Below are 20507 nucleotides of genomic sequence, written 5' to 3' on the forward strand. Positions count from 1 at the left end.
CACTATTATTTGTACCAATTTTCAGGGATTTCATCGGTACAGGTGAACCACAAAATTAAATGTTCAAAGAATGATAAATTTTCTATAGGCTTATATTCAGACTTTAGCAAAACCACGAAATTAAATATCCACGAATATGCAAGTTTTCCTTAATCCATGAAAATTGGTATCCACGAAAATAAATGAATCCACAGTATTTTATCGTATAAGACCAGCTGGTATATTAGGAACCAGAGCATTATTTTTTAAGAGAGGTTCACAGAGATGAGAATGAAAATTACCAGAAATTTTTGTTCTGTGACCCATGCAAAAAAGAAAATGCTAATGCATTTTAAACTGCAGGAAAAAAATCCCCTCTTAATTTTACTTCTCAGCCAAACCATCTGCATAGACTTAAGTAAGCAACAAACTACAGCATACAAGAAGAGGGGATTGGGTGTTTTTAAGCTCGGGATTTCAGGATTGACCCTTTCGGGATCGAGGAATTCTTTTTTTCGAATTTGCGGAACCTCAGGATTTTTTTAAGTTCAGGATTTCAGGATTTCGTTTTTTTAAGTTCAGGATTTCAGGATTTCGTTTTTTTAAGCCTGGGATTTCGGGATCAGGACCCCTCCTATCCCCCCCCCCCTCAAAGAAAAAGAAAGATATTGTCAAATAGTCATAATTTGCAGGACTGCTCAAATAATGCAACATGGCAAACAATGTAAAATTTTATGAGATATGCATATTTATTTTTGCCTAGGCCGTAGTTTTATTAGTTTTAGTTTTACGAACCCTCCTACCCTAATTTTTGTCAAATAGGAAAAAAAATAAAATTAAAAATGTTGATTTTTAATTTTTTTTCTCCTCCGACCCAGTGTTTTTCATGCAAAAAAATTTTTTTTAGTTCATAACTGCATGAAAGAATCTAAATTTATGCTCTTGGTGATTTAGTAAGTTGTTGCACATTGATTTTCAATTCAAACCTTGTCAAGAAAAAAAAAATAGTTGTTACACTAGTAGAAAATCTCCTGGTGAAATAAAAAAAAAATTTTGATATTGATGGTTGCATGGTATTTAAAAAAAAATCAGCAGCAGCAGTTTTTTTTTTTTTTTTTTTTTTCGTCCTCCTACCCATTGGTTTTGTCAAAAAATTTCGTAAAACTAAAAATATAATAACTATGGCCCTATGCTAAATTGAACTCCTTTCTGCTGAAGCTCTGCTAATTTATTCTCCATCAAATCAAAGATCATTACAAAGTTTCAAATAGTACTCTTTGATTAAAATTGACAAGCAAATTATACAATCGCATGTGACTTCTGCTAACAGACGTCCATCATTGTATGGAAACCCAGATTTGAATTTTAGACATTCAAATCTAGCTAATGTAATTTACGAATCTTTTCTGACTTTTAACTTTCCTAATATGGAAGAATATAGGAATAAAATTCATTGCATGTGTTACACTAATATCAATTTGTCAGCTGAACATACAGAAATTATAGAATTTCCATGTCTGTTTATTGAAATTGACACTAATTTGAGATGTTTAGACATTGCTTTGTAATCTATTAGACCAAACTTTACCAAGAATTAAATGAAATGAGACAAGAGAATAACATACATTGCATGTTAATTTCAGTTGGGGCCTTGTTCTATAATGAAATATACAAAGACTTTGTTGTTCTTGTTAATTTCAGTAGAGGCATCCTGATTTTTTAATGAAATAGACAGACTTTTGACGTTTGTGTTGATTCAGTTGAGGACTGTTAATGATGGAATGGACAAAATTTCATTTTTTTTCGTGAATTAAAATTAATTTAAAAATTTTAAATTTAACAAAGAAATTGAAAGAGAATTTGTGGACTTAAACATTGGAACAGATGTTTGCCCATAAGCATGTCTGACTACATTCTGATTTCTTACAATTTAAATATAGAGTGGGAAACTTGAATTATTGAGGAAGAACATGAAACAAATCTGCAACATTTCTTCTTTTTAAATGCCTTATTGATGATTTAAGGAGAAACAAAATGACAAAGTTTAATTCATTTACTGAACTTATTTGGTGTATCATATACTGCAAGACTTTCATTTGTCTATTCTCTTTCTAATCTAAAACTAAACATTAATTTCTCAATTTATGTACCGGTATTCTGAATTTATACCCCCACTCGTGCAAATTGCGGGTAACAACAAACATGATATGTCTGGCTGATTATTAATCAGTCTGTAAATTTTGTTACAGGTACATTTGTACTCAGATTCCTATTAAGGAATGATTCGATATTTGTAATTTAGTTTCAGTTTTGAAACAGTATATTTTTCTCTTTTCAGTGCCCTTTTATCCCTGTACGGTCCCAATCTGTGTGCAGCCTATGCAGCGTGCCTACTGACAAAAGAGTGTAACAAACAGGCATACAGTCAGAAAAGACGATCCACAACCACATCGGATATGATAGATTGTATTCAGTCATCATTTGAAGCATTGTTTGAATAGTAAGTACCAGATACAAAATCTTTGTTGGTCCTGAACATAAAAGAAATATTTGCCACTGGACGTTAAGCAACCAATAATCAGTCAATCAAAATCTTTGTTCTGAGTAATGCAAAACATACCAAACAGGGTACCAGTAGCCCTTTGTCTAAAAGAATTGGATGAAACATTAAAAAATAAAAAGGCATTTATAAAATATTGGACAGTACATGTACCACAGAACAAAGCAGTCAACAACAGTATTTGTCTCACCTAAAAAATGACAGTAAACTTTTAAACACCACAATTAGGTCTAGATATTTTGACACAGTTTGTCACTAAATATGGTGGGGTTACAATAAAAAAAAATGAGAAAATGTGGTATGATTGCCAATGAGACAACTCTCTAGCAGAGACCTGAGTCTTCAACTTAACAAAAACTGGGTTTCAATCATTTGACTTAACAAGTGTTTCTGATGAAAGTAAATCCAGAACAGTGCTTTAGACACACAAAATTATACAAAGTGTTGTTTTCATTTTTAATATGCTCACAAACCTCCTGCTGGGCTTTGCCATATCTATGTTTGTACCAGTTAGTAAACTTGTCATATAAAGTTTCAACTCAGGAAATGGGAATAAAATTTACATTGCCAATACTATAATTTATTGGAATATTAGATTGAAACAACTATTTCCTTGTTTTTGACTAATGTATATTCCCTTATTTATTCCCATTAAGGTTGTATGTTTCAGGTAAATGAGAAATGTACATTTCAGTGAAAGGAAATGATATTTTAATGACAATTTGGGTGTGATTTCTCAGATAGCGATCAGGTGAAAATGACCAGACCGGTGCAAATAAGTGCAGACCTCTTGATAAACAAACACATAATAAAAAGAAAGTGACATTGTTTTGTGGCATTTAGTAAAATACTAGATAAAGATTTTTTTTAAATATAAGCTTTTGTTTAAAGGCATGTTGTCTTTATATGTTAAAGTGAACATGGCATGCCTTGATCAATCAACTATCAAAATGTGTTGATTTTAGTCAAAAAATATTTGAAAGTGAAAGTGTCAAAAAATTTGGGTGTCCAACATGAATTTTGGAAGACATCTTAATTAACAATAAAATAGACAAGGTTAAAAAAAAATCTCCCTTTAGGTGCATATATTGATGAAGCAGGTCATCTAAATTTTCTTTTCCCTAATATCAAGAAAAATATGGAAAAACAAATTTCATGCATGATGTAGTGGTGATTTTTAAGGTTTAGAAAATTAAACTTTTCATCTAAAGACTACAAATTAAAAACATTATCATGGGCAAAAGTGAAGTCCACATTTAAACCAAAGTTGTAATAGAAATTTGAAACTTGTAATTGACCAAAGATTTAGGTGTCCATTTCATCAGATGACAGCTTACATAATGAGAAATGGACAATAAACATTTGTAAACAGAATAAAAAAGTGGGTGTTGACAAACTTTCACTCTGTTAAACCACAATAATCAGTCATCAGGTAAATAAATGACCGCTGTCTGGACACAAACTGACCATCCACCCAGGCGACAAAAAATCTGAATCGAAACCAAACCAAGCAACCCAAATTGGACAGGTGTAATTTCAAAAGTTACGTTTTTGGTATTATTCGGTAAAATGTTTTTAATTGATCAAATTTAAGTTAATAGAAGATTAAAGAGGTTCCTGTAGAGAACTGTGTATCATTCTATCAGGGTTGCATATAATTGTGAATAGCTTGATTTATTGATTTTCATGAATCAAATCAACATTCTTGGTATTGTGAAATTAAAATTCTGTAATTGTTGATATTGTACTTTTGCTTGTCCAAATTCTTTTGGTAGGTACATGTGTTTGAAATAATCTGATAAATTAAGGGGTTTCTCAGAAATATGAAGGAAAATTCTGTCATTCTCCATTAAAGTGTTTGCATTATTTATAGGCATGCACTGTTAAAGAAAACTGAATGGCTTCGTTGGTCTATTAAGCTTACACAAATGATTAATTGACTGTTCAAGAAGTTATAGCATATATGTTTTGAGATAAAGTACTTTCTTCCAGCTAATCTTAATTTTAGGTTTATTTTTGTTAAAATTTAAGTTATTTCAATCCTTGTATTCAGAAAATTAAAAAAATAGAAAATTGTTATCAATTTGATAAAAAAAAATCACCACTACAAAATTCAATCAATTTAATTTACAATAATATTGAAAAAACAGAATTCTTAATTTCACAAATAATTAAATTTTGTGATAAAAGCACTCTTTATCTTATATTTCTGTTTTTGAAATAAGAAAAATAATTATTGTCCTTCAAACACATAATTGGAATTGCTAAAAACTTTATTGCATCTTTTATTGAATTCTTAAGACTATCCACTTTTCGTGAAGAAAATAAATCTCAATCAAAGCTTAGAAGTACATACTTATTGTTTTTGTAAGTAAGAGTTCTTGTGGAAATGGTATGCGTCATTTAGTATAGGGTTGAATCAGTTTCGATAGTTATGTACATAATGAGTTACATGGGACATAAACAAGCAATTACCGTTTTCTTTCATAATCGACTTTCACTTTAAAAAATAAGTTATTTTATGTATCTATATTATATGGTAGACATACGGCACCACTCATAATAAGGACATGTTATTGATGTTTTTGTACAAATATTTGTCTGGGGTTTTAAGTATAACTTGAAAGACAACTTTCTCGTCTATAGTTAAAGTCTTTGTTTTAGAAACATTTTCTTTTCTTTACAACTTTTTGATATTTTGTGCTGTCTCCTTGTGCAATGTATAATGATTTTTTTGCAGACAGAAAATGTGTGCAGTTTCTGATATTTTTAGCCTCAAATAATATTGATAAAGAGAAAAAGTAAGAGAATATGTGTTTTGAGAATTGAAAAATGTCGGATTCATTGATGGTAATCTTAGATCAGAAAGTTGACATCTGTGTGTGGACATCTTTCTTTTATTTAAGACTGTTTTGCCCTTTTTTTTCATTTAATACTATGTGTTGCTCTTTATGTGTATCTTTTGCTTATTTTTGTGTTGGATTGCCATCTCGTTGATGTGTATTATAAGCGCAATGCCTGCATCTATTCTGGTCACAAAAATAAGATTATTCTACAAAATGTCACATAATAATCCAGATCCATACTTACATTCATCTTTTCAAAAAGGGTGATCATAAAAAAAATGCAAATTTATGAAGTTGCCGACAGATGTATATCTCAATATAATTTAATAGTGTTTATGGGTACTTTGAGGATTTCTGGATTAAATAGTTATTATTACCTAATTTGTCATAATATTTGAAATAGATCGACCATGGATTATTTAAATGCACTTCGACAAACCAGGATACTGGCTTCATAGAGATTATTTCGACTAGATTTTGGACCATTGATTTGTCACAAAGCTAAGGCTGTTACTATAGAACTAAATTCCTGCCAATCTGTTCATTAGTCAGCCATTTTGAAAATTTGATGGGTTGTGCTACTTTTGTTGAAAAACTTCAGTCATTTAACCTTAAAGGATTGCTGGTACAAATTATCATGGGAAAATTGTACAATAAAATTTGTAAACTTGATCAAAAAGATTTATCTGTATTTAATTTTAGATTATTTTGGGAAATAAAGTTGAATTATGGAGAGAGATTTAGTATGATGGGTGGTTGTTTTGAATAAAAACATAATAATATCACCAACATCAAAAACAGTCTGATTTCAACGTCGAAAGATGTAATAATAGGTGGCGCTTTGACAGTTTAATTGTCGATATCCGAATTGTAATTTAAAAAACATTAAATTTTCAATCGAATCATCCTTAATTGAGGTAGATTTATCGTCCCCCTATTTCTGATGACAATAGCACTATCAAACTTAAACCACATCAGAGTGGGACACTTTTGTTGCAAATTGTTCTCTTGTATAATGTTGAAATTCATTTTGTATACCGCAGTTTCGATTTCAATAAAAGGGGCGTGTTTACTTGCCTAGTTAACACTTGAAAATATTTTTATTTAAGCGCCTCTCAGACGAATATTAAATATAACATTTAATATGCATTGCAGGTTCATTGCTTTTCAAATGAAAAAAATTCTGAATTGTAGTATTTTAAATCGAAACATTGGGCATCCACGAGTGCTCGGAATTATAAAAATCATTTATTTGAATTGAACACTTGAAAAGTATTAGCAGAAATGAAATTCGATTTGAATTGTTGACTCAGATAAATTGTAAGGACCCTCGGTGACACTTTATATGATCTGAATTGACTTTCGTCATCACTTTTATGGTATCTTCTTGGTTAGAGGTAAGTTTGAATGCAAAGTCTTGTTGACATGAGGAACAAACGTTATAATGATGTGGCATATCAGAACTGGCTTATTGCACTTTCAAGTGTTATGAAAATATTTCAATAATTTTCTCAAGGTTTAGAATAGTTTTGTGTTCTCTTAGTTAAGCTAGAGTCAAGTTTACTTATTAGTGACAGTGGATTTTTTTCATAATCCCATGAAATATAGCTCTCATTAGGACTACAGAATAGTTTCTATCTATGGGTCACTGTAAAGGGGGGTGAGAGGGTGTAATGGGCTGTCCAATAGAACCAAAAATTGACCTGATTGCTATATGTCCACTGTTAATGGACATCATCAAAGATTTCATATAATTTGACTTCATAAGAGATATTTTTATGTCTGACACCACAAAGCAAAAGGGATTATTGTCCAAATTTTTTATTCCTAAGTATGGATAAAGACTTTTGGTTTCTAGAGCTTTGTTTTAGGGCTTAGAATTCTATGCCACAGTTAAAAATACCATAAAAAAAGTCATTTAAGAAACAAATTCCAGATAAAACTAATGCAGACTTCATGCAATGTCTTATTTCTGCAAATATGTTGTCATAGAAGTTAGAAATAAAAAGTACAGGTGCCAGCCCCGGCCAGGGAGGAAGTTACAAATCAAATATACTCTAACATCATTAGATTGGTTTTCTAGGCACTTTATATGTATGAGTGGCATCATATAGAAATCAACAAGTTAACATGTATAACTATATATAATACTCTGATTTATTTTGGAGCAATTTCATCTACAAAATATAATGAAATAAAAGATTGAGTTTGGTCCCTTTTGTAGCATTGGATTATAATTCAACTTGCGAACAGTCCAAGACTTTACGTTGAATTTGTTTTCAAAACCTAAATAGGTTTACAGATGCATTGATGTATTTTTGTATTCGCCTGAAGTTAATCAAGATGATTTTATAGTCACATGTTTCTGAAAAGGAACATTCTGAACAAGTTTAGATACCAGATTACTGTAAAGGAACATTCTAAATAAGCTTTCAGATATTTGATTATACTGTTGATCATTTAGAAACCTATGACAAATGCCTTAATAAGTCTTTAAATGTTTTTTGTCACATAATTTTATCTTATTTACCCACCAAAATCTTCTTAGAAAGTTATGTATTGCCCATTGACTAATTAATCCTAATTTATCCTAATTGGATTTATTAATTAAATCCCTACCATTCATTGTCATGAATTATTGGATTAAGATTAACATGTATGAGGGACAAATTGACTTAACTTTACACAACATTACGCCACTTTCTCAGCAGGTGACTTAAGAGTATTACTTAAAGGTTTAGCCTGTTTGTTTAATGGATAGAATGTTTCTTTTTTCAACTGTTTAAGGGTTGTATGGTGTCCATTAGTTTAATTATTAACGTTGAGAACCTTTGGGAAATATTTTTAAGCTTGTTTGGTTCTGTTCACGGCTCATTAGTTGTTGAATTGAATTTTCGTGTAAGGACATTAAGGAATTTGTCAGCGAAGCTTTTTTTCGGAAAATGAGACCAAAATTTGTTGATGCTTCAAGGTAAGGATTATAAAATTTCTAAAATGTTGAAGAATTATAACATATAGGCAGAAGTGGCAGGTGCAGAGAGTTCATTTTATTTGAAATCCCCCCTTTTTTTTTTTTTTTTAAAGAAAAGCATTGTGAAAAATAAGTGTGTCACTTATTTTCTGGCTTCCAACCATTGTTCTTATGCAGTTAATTTAGAGTTTATCTTCCTAGAAAATTAATGTTTTGAATCAAAATAGGAAATATCTAAAAAAAAAAAAAATTGAACACACTTCATGTAAGAGTGTATTATTTTCACTGAGATCTTCAATATAAAGATGTAAACATTTATTCTTTAAATTTATACTAAAAAAATTGACTCAAATAACAACAAAAATAGTTTCCTATAATTTTAGATGACATTTCCATGGACAAATATAATTCACCTTTTCTTACATAATTAACAATTTGAATTAAAAACCTCCATTTCAGTAATAAAATCCGTATTTTAATCATTTGCTATTGACACCATATTCAATGAAGTTTGCCTTGATATAAATCTGAGTTTATCGGAATATCAGTTTCAAGTTTACCCTCTGTTTAGAGATTAGATATTGATTGTGCAAAAAGGTCAAACCGCGCACAATGGGTGTTATCTCATAGCATTGAGTTCTATCAATCTGAGATCTCGTTGATAGCCATCGTACTCGTGGCGATAGTATTGTCTTCTCCTCAATTTCCGGCTATCATGTTCTTTGTATGTGCTCAGCGCCACTGTCAGATTTGCCTCATTTGATACTCCCATCTTTCAGACACTTTTACTTTTTTGTTGTTTTGTTTTTTTTTCATGTGAGAGGTTTTTAGGTGCATCTTTTGTTGGTATTCGCTTATGTTTGTCACACCTTTTTATATAGTTTTTACTTTCGTAATTAAAAGGGGTGACAGTCAAGTATTAGATTCGGTTTGTAACCTTGTTTTTTCTTTAGTATCAAATATAGATATACATTTTTAAGACTTGATGCTTTTCACTTATTTGACTCCAATTTTCTCATAAAATATGGACTTCAAACAGCTCAATTAAGATTTAAAAGATGAAATAAAAATTGATTAAACTTAACACTCACAAAGTATTATTTAAAATTAAAAATATTCTCTCCAATGTTAAAAACTTTCAAAATTTAATTGAATTAAAATTCCTACAAATTTAATCACAAAAAACAATTTAAGACTAAAAGCACTTATATGTTTAAATATTTTGAATATATTTATATCTGTTTTCAGTACAAATGTACAACTAAAATGATTAAACTTTTGGCCCTCAATCAATTTTGATATCAGTACAATAAAAAGTACAAAGGCATTAATACTTCCTTATCTGCAAATTAGTTAAAAAATTTACTAATTTTTTCTGATATGGTAGCTTTTAATTACTGATTAATGAGGCATTAACAATATCTTTCATGACTCATTCCCATTTTTCTTGCTAGAAATTCATACTTGTTTGTTTTGTTAAAAGATAAGAGACAATTTTTCGGGCCACTTTCCCTGCTATTGTTTCCGTTCACTGTGACGCTTTCAGCATAACTTTCACTGACTTTGTATTTACAAGAGATTTAAATACCTATATATGCCATCCCGCTATAATGCTTAACAATAATAACAGTCAAACAAAAGAATTATCAACCCCTACCCCATACCTTTTGTTTATGGTTATAATTTTCGACGTTTGAGGGTCGATCGATAGAAAAAACATGAATTGAGATATATCAGAAAGTAAAGTCAGCGGAAGAGAATTAGAAGTTCAAAAACATAAAAAAATGGCTGTGTTTCACTGTCCAACTTGGAGTTAATAGAAATTAACAAAAAAAAATTATTTGCAATCTGCCATAATGTTTAATGTAAGTAAAATTTATATTTCCTATAATGAAATAGATGAAAGCAAAATTATATCACAATGACAGGAGCAATTGTTTTTCAATGGAGAATAAAACAGCTTTATAATGCATGGGAATTGTATTTTGAAAAGGCTTTTTGTGCAAATAAATATTACATTAGTTTGAAATAGTCCTGTCCATATGAAACAAATATTTTAAATTAAACAAAATTATAGTTCGGTATTGATGTTTAAATTGAGTATTGTTATGCGGAAATTGCAGCTTCACAAAATTGTATACCTTTTTTTCTAAAAGAATTTTAAGCTTTTTTACTTGAAATTACTTTTAAAATTCAGAAGGTCAGGAAATGTTTCTTTTGTAAAAAAATACCAGCATGTCCTGTATGACAAAGCAAGTTTCTCTTCCACAGGAAATCACAGTTTCTCTGTGTTACACGGTTCATTGCACATGATGTGATGTAACAATTAGTTGCATGCTGTTAAAAAAGAGTACAATATAAGAGAAACAAAGTTGTTTTTTAGAACTCAAATTACAGATAAAATCGATGAAATTAAACAAAACATTACTGATACAACAACTAAACTCAGATCAATATGTATAAAAATAAGTTATTATGCAATCAAAAAATCGAAGAGCATTAAAATGTATGTTTTATGAGTCGATGCAAACATCAAAGGTTTTATATAAGGATAGGCAAATTTTATGTAATCATCATTTTCGGAATACATGTTTATGTCCCTGCAGTCACAGAATGAGGAATTAAGTCAGGGGGATCCAACCCAGGACAAAGGGGGGTTCCAACTATATGTTCCCATTCAAATGCATTGATTGTTTAAGAAAAGGGGGGTCCAACCTGTGGTACCCTCCCCCTGGATCCACCACTGTAAGTGTTGCCTGTCTGCATGAGATGAAACACTATAGACTCAGGCACTTACAAATTACATGAAGAAACCAAGTCAATGTGTTCCTATAGAACTAAAACAAAAACAATTCAGAACATGAAAGAATTTTATGGGTCTTTGTTTTATGTTTCAGTGGCCAAAATACTTTAAATATTTGATGAACCTTTGATACGACTGACCTGAGTAGGACAGGTGACATGTTTCTACATTATTATAGATTTTAGCCATAAACCTCTAAAAACATCCGTAATTGAAGTTTAACAAGTCAATAAATGTTGGAGGTGGGATTCTCTGCTATGTGCTAAAGAGGTTCAGGTAAAAAATCACTAATAGACGCATCGCTTGTGGCGATTTTTTGCTCCGTCAGACCATATCAAAGAATGAGAGCTGAGACCTAAATCATCTAAAATATTCAATCATATAATTATATCAGTCTAAAACTTCAATCACACGTCAGCGGGTTTATACCTTCCATTAACATTAAAAACATTAAAAGAAAAAATTTAAAGTTCCGCGATTTCGAAAATTGCTCTGTGGTACAAATGCCGTGTTTCTAAATTGCAATGGTGTGACTCAACTTATGTTTTTAAAAGAGAAAGAACACTTTTCAGATTGTATTCTAAATACTCAAGGATTTTAAACAAAAGAAAATAATTGAACATATATCGGAAAATTATTTAAACTACCAATTTTTTCGTAAACATGGTTTGGACTTGTACTGTGAGACTATACGGATATGACCATACAGTTGTGATGTTTCAACTTTAATATTTAAGGATTAGTTTTACATTAAAAACATGAAATATAAGGTAAGCTGCTTACTATATTGCAAGAAACTTTCAATTTTTAAATTTAAAAAAGGCTTTGATGAAAATGTCAATGAACCTTTAGATCAGCTTGTCGTCAGCTTTTGTTTCTTGCAATGTACGTATAAAACCAAATTTTGATTTTGAGAAAAGCAGTGAATATTGTAACAATATATTATATAAAGCTTTAGAACAACATAAACAACATTTATTGAACATTGTTTCTTAGTTTACAAATTTAGAGATGACCTTTGAAAATTTTGATATTTTAATAATTTATTTGAAAGTTGTGAATAATTTAACCAAGTCTGAATGTTGGAAATACATCAAGAGTAAAACATACATTTGAAAAAAGAATATATGGAATATGGGGGTATGTACTTATATAAGGGGTTACATTAGAATTACTGAAAATATAAGGGGTTCCCATCTAGATTTATTGAAAATGAAATAATTGTAAAAAGCTATAAAAAAAATCTGTTTCATTTGTGGATCAATGTATCATACATAGAAAAGGTGTCATCTTCCCTCTTGCAAAGTTTTGAGAATTGGAGTTTTTGTGTAAAACTATACTTTAGCAGAACAATTGTTCAATTGTTCAGATTGTCTTTGAGTTTGCTGGTATATTGTTTCCTATGTAATATGATCAAATTGTCTCAGCTTCATGTTGTATTGTCCTTAGATAATGACTCAAATCTTGATGTATATTGCATTAACACAAAAAGAAATGTCTTTAAGGTTGTTTAAATAGAAAATAAAACAGTAACCCAACATTGCAAAAAAAAGGGGAAATGTTGAAGACATTTAGAGGTCAATTATAGTTCATTAGTTTTAGCTACATGTATATCATTCTTTGACCTCTAATGGTTTCCTGTTTGGTGGCACATATTGTTTGGATGTTCTCTCGTTGATATATATATACACAATCAAAGACACTACATCACATGAATATAACATCATGGTATGGTTCAATAAATGTTGTTTTTAAAATACTTGGTATTGACTATACAAATGCCATATTAATGCTCCATTTTGTGAATCCTTATACAAATTTAAGAAATATATACAAACCAAGCTATCAATATTGTTTATTAGCTGTTGGAAAAAACAAATAGATAAATTTTCAGACAGTAAACTGAAAACCTACCTTTTATATAAAACAAATTTTGGTTTTGAAAAATATCTAACATTGATCAAGAATTTTGAACTTAGAAGAAGTTTTACTAAATTACGTGTATCTTCTCTTAGATTACAAATAGAATTAGGTAGATATCAGGGTATTCCCCGAATTAACAGAATATGTAATAAATGTTCTTCCAATACTGTCGAAGATGAGGCTCATTTTCTATTTGATTGTAACAAATTTGAGGATGATAGAAATTGTATGTTAGCTAGTATTGCACAATATAATTCTTATTTTAATCATATGAACAGTCAAAGCAAAATTATCTGGTTATTTAGTGTAGAAAATGTTGAGTTACTTAAAATAATATGTAATTTTATATACAAACATCTTCCTTAGTGAAGATTAGTTAAAGGAAATCTATGTGTGTATATACATTTGATTGGACATAGAAAATTATATTCATCTGAATATCACAAACATACTAGCCGATTAAAAAAAAAAAAAATAATTGTTAAGATATATTATTTATTCAAATGTTCTCTTATATCCTTGAGGCATCGTCCCCTGGTATCAACTGCATTCAAGTTACCTATGATGCTTCCTTGTTTGCTTTTGATACAGGTAGGAAAGAGACATTTACACACATTTTACATGCCTATGGCCCATAAGGTATCGCCCCCTGGTGTCAGCTGCCTTTAGGAAACCATAATGCTTTCCTATTTGCTGCTGACACAGGATGAGTCATGGACATGTTTAATTTCTACTTTCTTTTTGGCTAATTATTATATATTTAATTGATCCAACTTTTTGTGTACTATACATATGTGGATATCTATTTTTCTTTTTTTCTTTTTGGGCTGCTTGTTTGTTATCTATATCAACCACACTTGCAATAAAATGCATTAGCATTAAAAAAAAAAACATACTATAGATTCTTTATCTACGTATTCTTTAAGAACTTAAATAGTTCTCGTTTAACTTTTTTTTTTTTTATCTCATTGTTTGTATTGTATTATGAAAAAATTATTGATGTTGTAATGTTTATGCCCTTTGGGGCCCATAATTGGAAATAAAATATCTTATCTTATCTTATATATATCACATGACATATGTTATAGAGTACCAATACCTTTGCATGTACTCTTTTAAATTGGAGGAATTAACTTTGGCGATTTTGTTCTATCCGCGAAAACTTACACCCTGCTAAAATAACCTGCTATACGGTAGATTACATGTATGTGCTTGAAGTGTGTAATCCTGTATTCTTCCGTCATGAAGCAGGGGCGGATCCAGCCATTTTAAAAAAGGGAGGTTTCCAACACCAGGACAAAGGGGGGTTCCAACTATGTGTCCCCATTCAAATGCATTGGGTGGCTAAAAAAGGGGGTTTCCAACCCCCGGACCACCCTCCTCAGATCCACCAATGTGAAGGTTGCATTGATGACTTATTTTTAAGTATATATTTAGTTTAATCATTTATTTACAGTGGATTGGGAAACAAGTTTTGCAACTTATATTAATCCCTTTCCACTTTGTGGGTGCGAGTGCTGCCTTTTAGCGGCATTAGCCTACTCTTTTTCGAAATCTTCAAAGGTGTCTTTAACGTGCAAGAGATATGGCTCTCTCTTAACACAGGTCAGCCATTTATCGTCACCTTTCGATAAGTATATATTTATGATATTTGGCTACTGCTTGACTTTTACAAATTGAGCTTTTGAATTATGTATTTTCCTAGTTTATAAAGCTGTGCTAAATTTCTTCAATTCCCAGAACAATTTATTTTTATGGATTTTCCACTTAATCATGCCTTTAGCAGGCAGGATATAGTTTTATCATGACATGAATTATTTAAGTTTTTATATGCTCATCTAGGAATGGATTACTTTGGAATTCCATCGGTCTGTAATAATATCTCACTAATATAGTAAAAACTACTGTTTGAAAAAAAGTGTCAAAATATACCAAAGAGAAAGATGTCATATTTAAACATAAAGGTTGAAAAAGGACTGCATGATAAAATCCTGTGCCAAAAAATAAAAACAACCAAAAATTATGATCGACAAAATACTTATAAACACAACATTAAAAACTTTATAGACTGAGCAACAAAAACTATGTTATATTTATTAAGTCTGTATAACACCCCCCCCCCCCCTCTTTTGAAGGTCAGTTTATAAAACATATGTCACACAGTCACATCAAGCCAATGAAATCTTACTTATTACCTAAAAAAAAACATCAACCCTAAAAATTGAAGTTTTTTTTCTGAAAAAAAAATCTTGCTTTATCTATATTGGCAAGCAGTATAAGTATGTGTAATATAATTTGATGAATATTTTGACACTTGGAAGATGGTTCATCTGGTATGCTGGCTAGAGAAGATAAAATATAAAGAACTTTATCTTGCAATTAAATGCATTAAATGCCCCATATTGAATAATTATATATAAGAGTGGATAAAATTCCTTTGAGAGCATCTCAATGGAGGTTGGCTATATATCCATTAAATGTTTTTCTTGCCCTTTTGCAGAATGTGCAGAATTAATGTAATAAATCTATTAATTTAGAAGGTAGAAGACCTATATAAATCAAATCATTTATCCCTCCTTCCTGACCCCCTCTCGACAGAAACCAAAAAAAATAACATAAAAATATAAAAGTGTGTGGGTATGAGTTGTATTTCATGTTCCTTATGTGGTACGCTAATACAAAAGGTTTACAATTTTGTGGTAAATTTAAACTAAGTCTAGTCGTACTTTAACCCAAACTATTGTTGGTATTTTTAAACCCATAGTAATAGAAGAGGTGAATTAGAATCAATACCTACAATATATTTTGTGAAAGTTTTTAAGTAACACTTTTCGCAATCAGTGTTTTATAACTTATAACACCTTTCCCATAGTGCTTTGTACCTTTGATGTTTAAATTTCCACATATAATTTTCAGATTTATGGGGAGAAATTAAGTAAATACATATATGGAGAATATATAAGCTTTTTGTAGTTTATGTAAACTAATTTAGAAAATTGCTATAAAAATAGAGCACCTTTATTGTTGAAAGATCAATCAGCGAAATTTGTTTTTTGGCAAAACTTACAATTTTTCATTGTCCACTAAGCTTTGGTGTATGGTTAAATGAATGTAATTTAATCATTTAATTTTGACAAGTTAAAGTGTATATGTTTTTATTGTAATTGGCAAATTTGCTTATGTCCTTGGGTAAAAAACAAAAGATCAAAGAAGTAAAGGTAAATTGTAGGTAAAAATCGATATTAAGACATACCTACATAATCAAAATAAGTGTGGGACAAAACCACAATATTGAGTCACCAAAATTTATTTATTTTGGAATTAATCATTAGCTATCGTTATTTCAGTGCAAATTAATTAAGAGAAATTGATAATTTGCAAGAGGCTTAAAATCTAGTGCAAATGAGAGTAAATAAAATCTGCTTGTGTTTGTACTTTACCAGGAAAAGTTATTCTCTTTTCAATAAAATATAATTTGAAAAGAATTTTTAAAAATATAATATTTCAAGCATTTCTGGTCATAAATATTTACAAATGTAACAATAAGGCCATTTCCGCATCAATAAATCTTTGTCAATTTCCATAAATTTGATGATTATATCAGATGGTGTTTTCAAAAATTCAAATAAATCAATTAAATTATTTTAAACATTTGATTTAGAGATGTCACAAAGTCACAATCTATGATTTAACATTTCCTTAGAATTGTTGTCAAAAATATCTTATTCAAAATATACCCATTTCTTCTCATAACCTGTTTGGGGGGATTGTGATTTCCTATTTTTGAGTACGCTCCCAGCAATTTTTGTCGCAGTGACACCTTAGTAATGGCATATTTATAACAAGATTAAGATCATTTTAGATGTATTTATATATTTTTAAAAACAAGATAACAATAAATTCAAGGATTACAAAAATATTAAATTTTATATCACTAGTTTTCATCTTGTATTTTTCGTACAGGTGCAACATTGCAATAAATTGTAAATAACTTTTATGCTCAGGACTTGTGTACAAGTTTTTAATCCTCTTGTAATGTCAAAACGTTAAAATTCAAATTACACTGCTAGATCGTCATTAAACTTGGTATGCCAGTTTTTTGTTCCGGAGACAGACTTAATGGGAATTAAAACACCTTTTAGTGTTGACTTATATTTATTTTAATAATTGTATTACACCCATAACAATATGTAATTTAAAATGTCCGTATCGGAAATTTTAACATTAAGAATTGGATGAAAAATTAAATATATGAATTAAGTACAATTTATTATAAAAGCAAATAGATTGAAAGAACATTCATTAAATTTTTAAAAATTGAAGTGTTAAAAATTATAATGTTCACAAAAGCCATCTTTTAAAGGGAATTTAATCCTACTATGTTCCTTAATCCAATTTCTTGCAAACCCTAAATCATTCACTTGAAAAAGAGGATAGTGCAAACACTTTTGAAATATAAAAATTAATATGCTAATTAAACTTTTGACTTTCAAAACTTCTTTCGCTGAATTTCACATCTTTTCTTCGTGTCTTTCCAAATGATTGCATGATTTGTACCTGTTTTAGTAACTATTTGAGAATCTGAGTGACTTCAGACCTCAAGTGCCAAACAATTTTAAACTTTAAGCAATTTGACTTGTGAAACTGTTTCTGATTATTGTTGCTTGGACGATCATGAGTGGATGAAAATAAAAGTGATTTTTCACCTAACAGATTTGCTTTGTGACATTAGACCACAGAATTTGTTTTGTAAGATTAAAGATGCATCTGTCATAGTTTTAGAACAGAGGACAAAACAAAGATTTCTGTAATTTCTTTATTTGTTGATTTGTAAATAGATGTGTTATAGTATTGATGAAACTACAAGACGGAAATATGGTTTATAAGATGCAATGTTTATATAGTTTTTAAAAGTCTTTAATAATATAAATCTTTAGAGGTTGATGGAATGATTTACCTATGATTTTCTGTCCAAAGAAGTTTATAAATCTTTAGAGGTTGATGGAATGATTTACCTATGATTTTCTTTCCAAAGAAGTTTATAAATCTTTAGAGGTTGATGGAATGATTTACCTATGATTTTCTTTCCAAAGAAGTCATCCAGTTGCTTTAGCAAAAGAATTAGTCTCTCTTTTATTGCATGATCAGTGTTTCAGGAAAATACCAAGCTTATATTATGCTGTGTGCTAAGATTGGTTTCTGTTGTGTAATTTTTTATCCAAAATTCTAATCAAAAACAACTTAAAATTTTCCCTAAAAGTTGCACTTCACTTATTTGAATTCATTTCCTTGAATACAATTTTTTACCTGCTGTTTTGCATATCACCTATAATCAGTGTCAATATCAGATTAAAATCATGTTCATTTCTGATTTAATTATGCAGATTTTACTGCATAGGTGTTCAAAAATGTTCTCAACTTGTCAAAAATGATTTGAGATTGTATAATACACAGTAAATGCCATTTTAAATAGTTTAAAAAATATCTGTGCAGAATCAGTTTAATGAATTCAAACCATTTTAGATAAAACTGTTATGCAGGGATTAGGGTCAAAATACAATTTTATACAGTTGTTATGAATTTCAAAAATCAATTTCACACTGTTGTTAATTTCAGTAATCATTGTATGGTGAAATCTGCAACCTTGATTTAAATGATTTTAAAGATTAGATTTGATGTTTAATTGATCAGAAGTGATAAATTGTTAAATCGTGACAATTAAAACAAGTTTATTTTGACTTTCAACTTTTTTCTGACCAAAATTATTTTTGCAGCTGATCGAATCGATTGTTAAATTATTGAATTATCATAAAATGTTGACTTATTAAATATAATTAAGTTTCAAGTAATAATTAAAATGAATAGTAAATCACTCATAAATAAATATATAATTGATTAAAAAATTTCCTGTATTTGTTAAAAATTATTCAGAAAATGTAAGTGAGTGTAAGATTGGTGTAATGTCATAATTTACTACCCTATCTTATCTTTGTTATAGGAGAATAAGAAAATTTGTGTCTTTTCAAGGCAAAAACATAAATATTTAAAAGAAACCTCAATAATAGAAATTGTTCTCTAAAAGAGAGGCGAATGTTACAAAGAGATACCCAAAGTCGTAAGAAACTGATTCTGACTGCAATGCCATGATGTTTCGTGCTGTGTTGTGTTCAGTTTTAAATTATATTGAAATATGAAATAATTTGAATACACAAAAAAAATCATCAACTGGCACTATTTCCAGTGATAAAAAAAATGTTCATTAATAATCTGTAGTTAAAATTCAAATATTTTTTTTTAGAAATTTTTATAATTCTCTTTTGAAATTTCTCTGAAAACGGAAAATGTATTTTTGATTGAAATCCTGATATTTTCAGACCAAAATATGGATAGGTGTCAAAACATGATTTACATACAATTAGCATTATCAGTCGACACCATCACAAACTAAGATGGCTGAAACAGGGTTAGCAAGGGAGTAAATTATCTTGTCATGTCATCATGAGGCTAGGGGGAAAATAGATCAGATCTTATAAACTGGTGCCCTGTCGAGATAATTGGGGGTTTAATTTATGCTCGTTATGGACTTGAAGTAGAAAATTTATATTAGACAGTAAAAATTTAAATGTGGTATTTATTTAATTCCTTTGGTTGTTGAAACCTGTTGATTCTCAAAATCATCAATGCTTTACCACAAATTCTGTGCATCTGTGCTATGTTAATTCATTTGGTTCAAAATGCTAGTGAGCCATTGATCTTAAAATCTAAACCTTACACTAGATACAGAGCAAGTCAGATGTAATTAAGTTACAATGACCTATATTTTACACTTCTATCTTGGCTTTTTTCTCACACCTTCATAGTAATATTATATCATTAACACTCCGTTGATCATGTATCTTAATTTCAATACAAAATTTCTATGATGTAGAATACAGACATTATAATTTCAGAAGTATCTTTAGTTCAATAGCTTGAGAATTAAAAGCAAGTATGTGACAATTTGCAGCAATTTATAACAGTTTAAAATTGTTTGGCCTGAATATTATAGTATACAGGAGAGTTCATTTAGCAAACACGCAAAGAGTTGCTTCCCTTGTATTTAAAATAGTTTTCATCTTACATCAGACAGATGATGAAGCACTTGACAGTCAGTCTATCAGATCAATGTTGATGACATACCAGGTTCCCGGACACGGCACCGTGTAAACGTCCACGTCTGGTCAGATCTTTTAACCTATACCTTAAGATATTAACACAATGTTTGTCAAAGTTTAATAAACATCTTTGCAATTTTATAAACAATATGGCGACATTCTCTCAATACTAAGCAATGGTAAATTTTTAGGTGATTTTAACCATATCTACGACTCTCGCTAGTTTCTTACATTTGTTTATTTCGAACGTTGATAAGATTTATAAAATATC

The 20507-nt window shown here is 29.7% G+C and overlaps 1 protein-coding gene across 2 annotated transcripts in view; it reads left to right on the plus strand.

Moving 5' to 3' along the window:
• LOC134700238 (protocadherin-9-like) overlaps nt 1–20507 on the plus strand; it is a 52133-nt gene that overhangs the window by 14816 nt on the left and 16810 nt on the right. For both annotated transcript variants that reach the window (XM_063561597.1, XM_063561599.1), the window contains exon 2: nt 2318–2479. The gene's annotated coding sequence lies outside the window, so the exon portion shown is untranslated. The remainder of the gene's footprint in view (nt 1–2317; nt 2480–20507) is intronic.

This window comes from Mytilus trossulus, unplaced genomic scaffold (genome assembly GCF_036588685.1).
Source record: "Mytilus trossulus isolate FHL-02 unplaced genomic scaffold, PNRI_Mtr1.1.1.hap1 h1tg000128l__unscaffolded, whole genome shotgun sequence".
Taxonomy (NCBI): Eukaryota; Metazoa; Mollusca; class Bivalvia; order Mytilida; family Mytilidae; genus Mytilus; species Mytilus trossulus.